We start from the raw sequence: 13,969 nt of genomic DNA, 5'->3' as shown, positions 1-13,969 counted from the left end.
AGGTACATATCATATCCCATGAGCACCTGCATGTTGAGGGAGCACCATGCACTAAATAATAGATTTTCGCTATAGAAGAAAATACTCACTGAAAGAATGACTGCTGGGAGGAAGTATAATGTATATATAATGAGAGCATGGCCGACCTTAGCTACGTGCGACACATGCAGTTGCACAGGGTGTCAGCCATCAGCTTGTGGGGAATGGACTATGTAGACCTAGGCTAGGGTCAACGGCCTCCTTAGATCCACCCAGACAGGTGATCTTCCATTATAGGGCAGCATCTTGTGGACCTACATGAATTATCATCCTCCTGCCTCTTTCTGTTCTTTTCTGATGTTCTGAGCCCCCGCTATTAGTCCATTGCCGCCGTTGCTGCAACAACTATTGCTTAATTCTACTGCTATATTTAAGTTATGTGCAGTTCACCCCAAACAAGCTCAATGGGGTTTAAGTCTGGAGACTGCAGGCCATTCCATTCTTTGAAGCCTACAGGTTTTTTTTATCTTCTCAAGTAGTTTTGAAGACACCTAGAAGTATGTTTTGGATCATTGTCTTTCTGTAATATGAACTCCTGATCAACTAGGCGTACACCAGAGGGTATAGCAAGGCATATCAAAATGCTGTGGCAACCCTTTTTGTCCAGTGTGCCAGTCACCCTGTGCAAATTGCCGACTCTGGATCCAGCAAAAGAGCCCAGGACATCACACTTCTTCATCCATGTTTGACAGTTGATGTCACGCACTCAGGAACCATCTTTTCACCTACTTGACAGCATACAAAAAACCTGTGAGATGTCAACTTTTGAGTAATCATTCCATAAGACCTTCTTCTAGTCTTCAATAGTTCACTGGAGATGTTGTTGGCCTAGGCAATTTTTAAAAAAATGTTTCAATCTTAGCAGTGGCTTTCTTACAGATACTCTACCTATCCAACCTGCAAATAAAAGTCTATTATTTTCATTGATAAGCTAACCTTAGGATAGGTCTTTAATAGTTGATCGACTGGTATCCACTGCTGTGGACCTCAACCAATCAGCTGTTTGGGTGCCTGCTGTCACCAGCAAAACACATAGAGTACGGATTGGAAGCAGACTGTTCCAACTCTGGTATAGTGGCCGGCACTGGTAACTGCAGGCGCAGCTCCCATTAAAATCATGACAGCTGTGTCTGCAAATATCAGCACCGTCCACTACACAGGGGTTGGAGCTATCTGGCTCTGCACCGTACCCTGCATCTGTTGCAGGTACCCAACCAGCTGATTGGTTGGGGTCCCAAGTAGTGGACCTCAGCTGATCAACTATTGATGTCCTATCCTGAGATTAAGTCATCAATCAGAGGCTTAACGTGAAGCTTCTGGGCCTCAATGCAAAATCTGTAACCCAACTATAATGCTTTATTTATAGAACTAGGGCTCCCTAAGGCTCCTGGGCCCGGTTGCAAGTGCATGGCCTGCATCCCCCTATAGTTATGCCCCTTTCATCAATAAACATTGCCTAGAAAACCCCTTTAAGTTTAACTTAGAATTTCCATATCTAATATATAAAAGTCTACAGTTTTTTCTTACTCCAGTCTTAGACCACTTTGCCTTACTTTAGAGGATGATTTTGGTGTCATTCGATTCCTTAGATCCTCACCACTGCCGTAAAATCCTAAAATTTGAGGTGTTTACAGTGAGTGACCTGTCGTGCCACGTCAAAGTTCCCATGTTAAGTATAGCGGGGAGTGCAGTTATGGAGATTCAAGCGTTGCTAAGCGACGTTCATAGTCTCTCGACATCTCTCTCCCTCACTGTCGCCAGACTATGAAGCTGAAGCACCGGTGAGAGACAGAAGAGCCGGTGGGAGATAGAGAAGTGCCAGAGAGAGAGAAATGCCAGAGAGACAGAAGCGCTAGTGAGAGAGACAGAGAGAGAAACATACACACACAAACACATACACAAACACATAGAGAAGCAGCATGGAGAGGGGGGAGGGAGAGAGAAGTGGTATGGAGCAGAGGGGAAGGGAGAGAGAAGCGGTATGGAGAGAGAGGGAGAGAGAAGTGGCATGGAGGGAGAGGGAGAGATAAGTGGCATGCAGGGAGAGGGAAGGGGGAGAGGGAGAGAGAATCACATGAAGAGAGAGAAGTGACAGGAAGAGGTGGGGAGGGGGAGAAAGAAGCAACATGGAGAGGGAGGGAGAGAGAAGCGGCATGTATAGGGGAGGAGAGGGGGATAAAGGCAGCATGGAGAGGAGGGAGAAAGAAGGGGCATGGACAGAGAGGGAGAGGGGGAGAGGGAGAGAGAAGCATCATAGGGAGGGGGGAGAGGGAGGGAGAAGCAGCATGGAGGGAGAGGGAGAGAAAAGCAGCATGGAAAGAGAGGGAGAGAGAAGGGGCATGTAGAGGAGGGGAGAGGTAGAGAGAAGCAGCATGGAGGGAGAGGGAAGTGATGAAGAGAGAAACAGCATGGAGAGAGAGGAGGAGAGAGAGCAAAGTGGCATGGAGAAAGAGAGATTCACAACTATCTTTCCAAACATGTTATGTTCGCATAGGGAACATCGGGTCAATCTAGTTAGTATAATAATTACAACGAGTGAGGCTATTAATTGTAAGACATATATATGCAATTGTAGCTTTTTTATGTACTTTTACATCACTTTTGAATCTGCCTGTAAGTGTCATGTATATCCATGTGCATCAATTTATTAGACAGTCTTTGCAAAACAAGTTGTCTTCTCATAAATTGAAATACAGATACAAAAACAGGATGTATATCACCATTGATAGAGTAATACCTACTTCACATAAGATTCGTCTCCTTAACAAGACTCTAATGAACAGCAGTCATTAGATCAATGTTAGCAACGAACCAAGTAAACGGATGAAAGGCCATTACCTCTTTAACCATCTTAGGTCTCCTTCACGTGAGCGATGCATTTTCATGCTGGATGCATCGCGGGCGAAAAATGTGTGAAAAGGAAAAAGCCACAATCAAGTATCGATGAAAATGAGCATTTTCTTGTCCATTCACACGGGCAGCTGTGGCGCATTAGTGAAAATGCACGTTGTAGTGCGGAAATTCTTAGTATAACCTGCTCCCTTTGCTGGCAAGGGGCAGACCGGGAAGGAGAGAGTTAAGCAGAGCCGCAGCACCCGTGTGAAAGGGCCCTTAACTGTATTTTATGGGTCATTATGATAACATCAAATTTTTAGAAGTTTTATTATGTTTTACTACTTTTGCACAATCCAAATACTTTTTTTACTACCATTTTTATGTGTGTCACCACATTCCAGAACCAGAGCAGTTTTATTTTTCTATTTATAGAACTATATGTAGGCTTGTTTTCTGAAAGATGACTTGTAGTTTTTATTGGTACCATTTTGGGGTAAAAATAACTTTTTAATTACTTTTCATTCCTGTTTTAAGGAAGCAAGATGAAAAAACGGTTTGGTACGGTGTTAGCCAGTAGAGCAAAGTGTGATTGTTCTCCGTAAGAGAAACCAAGTAATCTTGTAGATGTGATACCTTTTAATGGATAACGAAAATACATGATGTTACAGTAAGCTTTCGGGTCTTCTATTCTATGCTAGAATGCTAGCATTCTAGCCTGATGAAGGATCAATAGAAGACCCTAAAGCTCGCTGTAACATCATGTATTTTTGTTAGCCTTTAAAAGGTATCATATCTACAAGATTACTTAGTTTCTCTCACTGAGAACAATCACACAAGGAATCACACAATCACTTTCTTTTTGTACAGAATTTACAAAAGGATTCTGGATAAATAATGTAATATGTTATAGTATGTTTTGTAGTGGATGTGGCAATAGCAATTATGTGAAGTTTTTTCTAATTATTTTTTTAAATATTTAAAACATTGTATTAAGGGGAAATTGTTTTTCTTTTTTTTTCAGCAATAATTACAACATATGCAGAGTTAAAAGGCACAGAGAAGTGATTAGATGATCAAGTGCTCATCCTCTGGGATAAAAAGACCCCCATATGGGACAATCAGAGAACAAATGTGCTCATGTTGATTAGGGAGGGCGGGCTGATAATGTAAACAAAATTCTTTATGTTGCACGTGTAAATACATGACACTAAAATAAACTAAAATGTTACCCCTTTCAGATCTGTTCTCTGCTGTCTGCTCCTCCTTTATTGCATCTCCTCTGCTGTGCACATATACTGAAGTGACAGCTATGAATTTAGTATTCATTACTCCTGACCCCACTTCAAATGGCTGTAGTTCTGGTTCTTTCAGTGCTGCAAGCAAACTTTGATTTCATTTTCAAGCCATGAATTGTGGCTTTGAAATGGTACCAAAAGCATGCAAGTAGCACAGATAGAAACGGAGCTAAAACCTTAGGGTTAACTTTATACACTTTTTTAGTGCTTTAAAACACTATTAATGGTAATTTTACAAGTGTTTTGGGGAGCCTCTGGCATATTCCCATGTGGAAAATGGACGCAGCTTAAAATAACATGAAATTTGGGGTTCAAATTTTAGTAAGTATGTCACATGCATCTTTTTAAGGGTTGCTTATTTGTCATATTTTTGCCTAAAAGAGCTGCATATGACAAGCAGAAGGCAACTTCTCTCTACCTTTGGACGTCTGTAAGCATAATTTGCATTTGTGGCCGGAGAATATATACCTCTCAATCTGTCTTCTATGCAGTAATTTAAGAATTGTAATGTAGTTTGGAGGACCTGTGCTTCACTTAAATATTATTTCATAGGGAACGCGTGGTAATGTGATGACCGGAATGGAAACAATGTTTCGATCAGCTGACTTCCAGCACAATATACTGTTCCCTGGGTGAGATGTCGTGCAATGTGAGTTCCAATAAGAGTCCAGGAAACGGGAAAGGAAGTGCGTAAAGTAATTCATGTTTTTCATCAAAATTTAGCGGTTACATTCATCATGGAGATATAATACTTCAAACTTAGTGTTTTGAAGATAGCGATGTTGGCTGTAGCTTTTATTTTTTCTTTTGCTGTGTGGACTGTATCTCTCAGTGTTTGTGATTACCCTTTCTGCATAGTAATAGTTACCCGAGTAATGATAGTGACCCCCAAAGTGGGCCCAGTAATATTAGGGTCCCTATAGTGGTTCCAGTATTAATAAGGTCCCCATTGTGGCTCCAGTAGAAATAGGTTCCCCAAATTAGCCCCGATTAATAGTGACCTCCATTGTGGCCCCAGTAGTAAGTGTCCCCTATATTGTGGCCCAAGTAGTAATAGTGCCCTCCATAGTGGCTCAGGTATAAAAAATATTGTCCCCTATATTGGCCCCAGTAGTAATATGTGATTCGTACAGCTTGCCAGTTGCTGGATAGACCTCATTATACCCAATGGGGTCCATCTATCGTTATTTACCTGACCGGTGGTTCTGGTATTTTGTTGTTGGGCTCCAAGAATAGAGTCAAATGATGGAAATGACACTGGAGGTTGAGTCAAACATCTACTAAAGTTCCTTTCACTTTTCCAAAAAAAGGTAGCACCTTGCATTGGTCTCAGACTACACCCAATTCATCAACCGGCATATACTGTGGTGCAAAGAAGATGAAAGGAAGGAGGGGAAGATACTGGTGCATTGCTCGCACAATATTATTATTACTCTCCCATTGTTTCAAATCTAAGAACAATATTGAAAGCTAGCGTAAGAGCCGAAGCAAGAGCGGCCAGATATATAGCCGCGAAGGATCAGCCTGAGCAACGCTAGAGGTGAGAGGTGGCTGGATAGTGCATGCATTGATGTAATTCCAGGCACGGTTCTCCCACTTTCACATTCCACACACAGCTGGCAGATGCTGGCATTGATTGCTCCATTTGTATTTCACATCGCAGCCACAGAGGGCGGGCTGAACAGGCGGAAGGCAAATCTGACATTTTTAAATCCTGATACTTAAAAACTCAATAGCCCCCAGGAGAACAGGGGGATCAATCTTTGTGATTGGGAAGCAATCCGGGCTTTGCTGTAGCTTCTAAATCATTTGGGATTTTTTAACTCGTTCATTTCTCAGTGACAAATATTACTTGTCAGACAGTTTTAGAAATGTTCGTAATTAAATTCCAAGGTGAGGATTTACTTGACATAAGGTTGGATCAAGGTTTGCCTCATTTAATTACCCTTTTGCTTCTGTAGCTACAGTCGTCTGAAAAGAGGATTAAAATGCATAGTAAAAATAGAAAATAGGATTCTTTGGCAGGAAACTATAGAAAGTCTTGGCAGCCCTTATTAGACAATAGATTCGCAGCATCTTATTTTGGAACATGGTTACGTTTCTAAATAAAAAAGCTATACAATTTATAGACGACTACAGAGTACTGCTGCCCCTAGTGGCCACATTACAATGAAAAATGGGAAATACCAGTGGAATCAATTACAAAAAGAAATTGTTCTTGACTAATAGAAAGTGATCTGATTCAGTGGCAACAATTTTTAACTTCTCAGACTGTATTACTATTTAAAACATTAGTTAACACAATAAAAATATACCATAAAGGTATCCTGGGATTCTATATGGAATTCACTGATTTCCTAAGTAGCCTTTATGAGCTCTAAATATATATCCATTAGTCCTTTTAATAATGACTATTACATTATAGCTACACTCTATGCTCTTATTAGTACAGGGTGTCTCAAAACTGGGCTAACATGGGAATGATTAAAGCTATGTTAAAATGAAGCACATCATTGTATTTCTGGTGCAATTCTCTGCCAGTTTGATATATCACACACCTAACTTCCGATTGTAAAAATTAGAGTTGAATCCAAGATATTGGGATTCAAAATGGCTGCCATGTTGGTGGCATGACAGGTTTCTCCCTTCCCCAGGAGCTTGTATGGAAAATGGTATCACCATCTACCAAGCTATTTTCATTCCATATGAAACACCCTGTATATTTATATACAAAGACAACTGCCTTTGGAAATCTATCAGAATTCAGGCTACTTTTTAACTGACCGTGAAAAAACAAAACATGAGCTGAAATTGACAAAACGGCTACTTTTTCTTTCAATACACATTAGGACAAATCATACAAATTTATTAAAGCTGGTTTCACATCTGCGTCGGAATCTTCAGAGGTTCCATTGCAGAATATGCTGAAAATACAGCTTTTTCTTCCATCCAAAGGCCGGCAGCTGGGCAGAAAGCAAGCAGACCCCATTATAGTCAATGGGGTCTGTCCAGAACTGTTTGGTTCCGTCCAGCTATGGAACCGTTCGGCTACGGGGATTCCCCTTTTCTGCTCCCCAAATGGAGTAGGAAAGCGGAATTCCTGGTGCATATGTGAAACCACAGACCAGTCAGTATTTGCATGAGGTGATGTACCATATCCACTAGTATGATGACTGTATCTGCTTTTGTTTAATCACATCTTTCTAGACAGAAGACTTTATGAAAGAAGTCCCATTTGGTGAAACCATAGAGCCATGAACTATCTCACTGACACAAGTTTGGTTTATGAAAGTGTAAGTGAACTTTCATAAATATGGCATTTGGAACTACCCTCGTTATTATTAACGGACTTATGCCAAAGGAAGGATCAGGATGGAGATGTGATGGAGACTTGTTTACCACAATTAAAGTTAAAGAGGTAATTTTCTTTTGAAAGAAAACTAAATAATAACACTTTCTTGTTTATTTTAATGACTCTTTTTCGTTTTTCTCTACTTCCCCTGATCTCTAAGGCCACGTCCTCTGGGGTTACCATGTTGCATCAATAGACTAACAAGTGAAAGTGAACAAATCATTCAGTCAACACGCGAGCCAACGACTGAACAACAAGTAAGAATTGTGAGTTTCTTATTTCTCGTTTAGTTTGAGTCAGCATTAAAATTAGCACCGGCTCGTTCACTTGTCGGGCAGTTTAAGCACTGATCGTTTTACATAGGAATGGGAAACACTAAATGACAAGTGAGCAAGAACTGCACACTGGGCATGGAGTCGGCATGGAACAAGGATCAGCCTGCAACTTGGTGCCACTCTTGGGTCTGACAATTTGTGGAGGGGTCCCAAGCATTCGTAGAACCACACCTCTGTCGTCCTTCTTCTGACGTCATCAATGGGCAGGTTGAGTATATGTGTGAATCATCTAGATGGAACCCCGATTTACCATTCCAGCCATTTTTCCCCAGGAGATGTTTCAATAGCGAAGATGCGAGCGTCATGTTTAATATCAGGAATCTACCTACGGGTGGATACCAAACATGATAGGTGACAGATCACTTGCTACGCATATAGTCAATGCTGTGGGTTCCGAAGAGTAACTGCACCGAGTCTGTAGTACCCTCACAGTTCCAAAGATATACCCGCTGTTGGACTGGGTCTTTCCGATGACCCATAATTCCGGTTATAAATTTCTCCTTTGATAAACACAGTATCAAGATGAGGTGAGAGAATCGTGCAGTCTAAATAGATTGTCCAAGCGCAAACAAGCTGGTGATGACGTCACTAGTAGAGGTGAGCGAGCATACTCGCCAAGGACAATTACTCGATCGAGCATTGTCCTTATCGAGTACCTGCCCGCTCGGAAGAAAAGGTTCGGCTGCCGGCGCAAGTGAGAGGTGAGTTGCGGCAGTGAGCAGGGGGGAGAGAGGGAGAGAGAGATCTCCCCTCCGTTCCTCCCCGCTCTCCCCCGCCACTGGCAGCCGAACCTTTTCTTCTGAGCGGGCAAGTACTCGCTAAGGGCAATGCTCGATCGAGTAATTGCCCTTAGCGAGTCTGCTCGCTCATCTCTAGTCACCAGCTCATTAGCTCAACACGAATTGTAAGATTCTCGTTCTGTGTAACCTGCAGCAGAAAAACCACAGCAGCTCCGCAGCACAAAATCTGCACCATTTGGTGCAGATTTTGACACGGATTTTGGTATGGAAGTTCACCCCCTCATTTGAAAAGGTGAGATCCACACTACAAATCAACTGCTAAAATTTTCATCCTGTGGACGCACCACATATTAATTTCTGCACTCAGTGAGGACAGCATAAAGTACATGGCAGGTTCCCGTTAATGACAGTAAAAGACCTTACTCTGCATGTACGGCACTTCCAATCATGTCACTTCCACTCATAGGAAAACATTCAAAAGAGTTAAGGGCACATGAAAGTATGTTTGTGCCCAGAAAAATAAGTTGCTACCGTGACTACAGCAGAGCTAACAAAAGATTTACATCATACCTGCCAAACCTTCTTGTTTGTTCAGAAGTCTAAAAAACGAAAAACCTTCCGGACTCCCATTAGAGTTGGCAACTGTCCTGGGAAGCCAGGAGTCAAACAGTCGGACACCAAGGATAACTGTTGAGGTCCCAGAAAAATATCAAGATGTTTCCCTTCCATTTTATATATCATATCTACAAGTCAGCAAAGGAAGAGTTGTTAAAGGTCTTCCCCCACTACATGTCATCAGTATCCAAGTCACCAGTAAGATAATGATCTAGACCTGCTTCCTCTGACATTTCCCAAAAGGAATAGTTTATTATAAATGAAAAGGGCTAGATCATTATCTAAATGGTGCAAGAGGGCTAAATGATGTCCCCATGGAAGTATTGTTCAACAGCATGATTGCAGCTTTTCTGTAAGATAGAATAGATGCATGAATAGATAGATAAATTAGCCATCTAAAGATAGATATATAGATTACATAGATAGATAGATGGACAGATAGATAGATAGATAGATATGAGATAGATATGAGATACATAGATAGATAGATAGATAGATAGAAGATAGATAGATAGATAGATAGGTATGGGATAGATAGATAGATAGATAGGAGATAGATAGATAGATAGATAGATAGATAGATAGGAGAGATAGATAGATAGAAGAGAGATAGATAGATATGAGATAGATAGATAGATAGATATGAGATAGATAGATAGATAGATAGATAGATATGAGATAGATGGATATGAGAGAGATAGATATGAGATAGATGAGAGAGAGATAGATAGAAGCTAGCAATAGATAAATAGATATTAGATGGATGGATGGATAGATAGATTACAGACAGACAGATAGATAGATATTAGCTAGTACTAGATAAATACATAATAAATAGACACATTTTAGATGGATAGATAGATATTAGACAGACAGATATTAGATGGATATAAGGATATTAGCTAGCAATAGATAAATAGATATTAGGCTTTATTCACATGAGCGCTTTAACGCAGCTATAGCCGCAGTTTCACACCCGGCCGAAAAACGCGACCATCTGAGGCATTGGACTCCAATGCATTCATCGCACGTAAAAAATAAAACATACGAGACCGAAATCCCCGACTGCTATTATACACTTCGTGAGAAGATAATTCGGATTCTATTTTTCAACTGATATACGCTGGCGGCCCCAATAGATTCCTATGGGAGCTGGAAAAAAGGGAGGGGGAGGCAGTTTAGCAGCGTCCAACGCTGGGAAAAGCTTGCAGACTGCGACATATTTTTTCACTAAAACGTTGTGCCCGGTCGTGTGAATGGACGAGAAAACGCTAATTAAGCTCGGGACTTGTTAGTGGAAAATTGTCAATTCATGCGAATTAACGTCACACAGGAGCAAACGTAAAAACGCATACGCTCGTATGAAGGCGCCCTTGGACAGACGAATATTAGATGGGTAGATGAATAGATAGATAAATAGATAAATATTAGTCAGCTAGAGATAGATAGATCGATAGATAGATATTAGACTGACAGATATTAGATGGATAGATATTAGATAGTAATTGATAAACAGATATTGGGCTTTATTCACCTGAGCGCTTTTACGCAGCTATAGCCGTGTTTTCACACCCGGCCAAAAAACGCGACTATCTTAGGCATTGGATTCCAACGCATTCATTGTACGTAAAAAATAAAACATACGAGACCGGAATCCCCGACTGCTATCATACGATGAGTGAAAAGATAATTCTAGTTCTATCCTTCGACCGATGTACGCTGGCAGCTCCCATAGACTCCTATAGGAGCTGGAAAAAATGGAGGGGGAGGCAGTTTAGCAGCGTCCAACGCTTGGAAAAGCTTGCAGACTGCGGCATATTTTTTTGCTAGAACGTCGCACCCAGTCATGTGAATGGACGAGAAAACGCTAATTAAACTTGGGTGTTGATAGTGGAAAATTGTCCATTCATGCGAATTAACAGCGCGAATAAGCAAAAACGCATACGCTCATATGAAGGCGCCCTTAGACAGACGGATATTAGGTGGGTAGATGAATAAATAGATAAATATTAGCCAGCTAGAGACAGACAGACAGACAGATATATAAGCAATAATAAATAGATATTAAATAGATGGATATTAGATGGATAGATATTAGATGGAGATATTAAATCAACACATATTAGATGGATGTATAAACAGATAGAAGCTAGTAATAGATAAATATATATTAAATAGACAGATATTAGATGGATAGATCAATAGGTAGATATTAGCTGCAATAGATAATTAGATATTAGACAGTTATTTGAAGGATAGATAGATAGATAGATAGATAGATAGATAGATAGATAGATAGATAGATAGACAGATGGATATGAGATAGATAGATAGATAGATAGAGAGATAGAGAGATAGATAGATAGATAGAATAGATAGATAGATATGAGATAGATATGAGATAGATAGATAGATAGATAGATATGAGATAGATAGATATGAGATAGATAGATAGATAGATAGATAGATAGATAGATAGATAGATAGATAGATGCAAGGATCAGCAGAAACAGGAATCTTTCCAAGCGCTTCTTGAATGGAAAACGAACTTCTTTATTGGCCACTCCACTGACAAACATGCTGCGATATTTGGACCAATGACGCTGCAGCATGTTTTGTCAGTGGATTGTCCAATAAAGAAGTTCGTTTTGCATTCAAGAAGCGCTTGGAAAGATTCCTGTTACTGCTGACCCTTGCATCTATTTCTGCCTGGACTCTGTGAATTTAATGAAGTCTGAATCCATTTTGGAGCGTGCGCCTTACGGCTCCCCCACTTGGATTGGGTACAAGGTTGTGCTGCTGGGAATTTCTGTATTTCTGTAGATAGATACAGAATAGTCCCCTACCTATGAACAGGCTCCGACCCAGGAAGCTGTTCGTAACTGCATTTTGTTCATATGTACAAACAAATGCTTGTATGGAGGGAGATCGCAAGTAGATCCTGCTCCATACAATATGGGTGCCGGCTGTTTCTTACAGCCGACACCCGTCCGCAATAGATCCAATAAGCCTCGACGCTCATTGGAGCTGTTAACCCTTTAAATACCGCTGTCAAAATTGATATTAGATCAATAAATATTAGCTAGCAATAGATAAATAGATATTAAATAGACAGATATTAGATGGATGGATCGATAGATAGATAATTAGCCATTTCAGGGTGACAAGTAACACTACTACTACAGCTCCCACTGGGAGTTTTCTACAAGCTTCCCAAGTATATGGGGATTGTTAGGCTGACACATACTTCAATTTTCATGTAGTTCATGGTTTTGGCTTAAGAAAAAAATGCAAATATATAAAACTAGAACCAAATAGCATTTCATAACAGCTGCCTAAGGGCTCAGTCAGACGATCGTGGTTTAAACTACGCTACTGACATGCAGGGATTCTGCTCATGAATGGGCTCCCCCTAGCTCTGCGGAGCAGCCCATTCACACGTCCGTGGTGCAGGCAACCTGCTTCCACTGCTCCCATAGGAGCCTATGGTAAGCAACCTGGACAGCACGCACCATGGAGCAAGTCGGCCCTCGCTGTCCATTCTAAAAGCGCAGATTCTGCACTTCTAAAAAGGGTCAGTGTAAGCACTTCCATAGCAACCTATTGGTTGCTATAGAAGCGTTGTTTACATGCTGCTGGAGCAGCGTGTAAAACACCCTTGTCTGTCCAAGCCCTAAAGGTGTATAACAGATATTACTAAGTAATATGGCTACACTAAATCATTTGCTCAATAACTTTTTCCATTGATTTTACATAATCTTTTTTTTGTTTGGGGTGAGTAGGAGATACCAACTATCTATTTCATAAAGAAAACACATAAAAATCACAATTGCAGTCTATTAAAGGAAACCACTCAGCCCCATAATGTCTATTGTACAACAATTAATTAATAGCTATTACGGACATAAAATAATTTATTTGACTATGCGGTGATTAGGAGAGGCGTTGAACTAACAAGGTACAATCATTAATGATGGTATCAGCCTGGGAGTGCTGGAATCAGTAATTAACAAAGAGTTCTGGAGAGGATAATGATCCCAGGAGAAGTGTGGACAGCATTTACAGTAATAAATATACGCCATTAAAGAGGCTGGAGAATCTTGACTTGCTTCGTGGTCTAACTATTTCATTTACAATGATTAAAGCCCATAAAATTAGTCAGAGCTCAGTGTTTAGCACTGCCTCGCCGGAGCACTGGGGGTCACTGGTTCAATTCTGGCCCAGTCGCTATTCAAATAGAACTTACAGTCCTGAGTAAAAGTTTTAGGCAGGTTTGAAAAAAAAGCTGTAAAGTAAGATTAATGATAGGAAAAATAGAAGTGTTAATAGTTTTTGGGTTTTTTTTGTCAATTAACTAAATGCTAAGTTAATGAGCAAAAGACAAAAATCTTAATCAAACCCAATAGTTGGTGTGCCCCTTTGCCTGCAGACACAGTGATCCACCAAGGAAACATAGTGTAGCAGATGAAAGACACATCAGGCTTACTTCCCTTTAAAATTGGAAGATGCCCAGCGATGCCATCGGCTCAGAACTGGCAGAAACCAGCGGGACCCAGGTGCACCCATCTACTTTATGGAGAAGTCTGGCCAGAAGTGGTCTTCATGGAAGACTTACAGCCAAAATTCCATACATTTGATATAGAAACAAGGTGAAGTGATAGTTTGTTCATCAACAGGCTCGAGAGCAGTCCAATAATGAGTGCCGTGAATTTTGAAGGAGGTTCCTTGAAAGTCTGGGGCCGATTTTCAGCAAATGGA

The sequence above is a fragment of the Eleutherodactylus coqui genome, chromosome 1, assembly GCF_035609145.1.
Source record: "Eleutherodactylus coqui strain aEleCoq1 chromosome 1, aEleCoq1.hap1, whole genome shotgun sequence".
Classification (NCBI taxonomy): domain Eukaryota; kingdom Metazoa; phylum Chordata; class Amphibia; order Anura; family Eleutherodactylidae; genus Eleutherodactylus; species Eleutherodactylus coqui.
Note: the sequence above shows the minus strand (reverse complement) of the source record.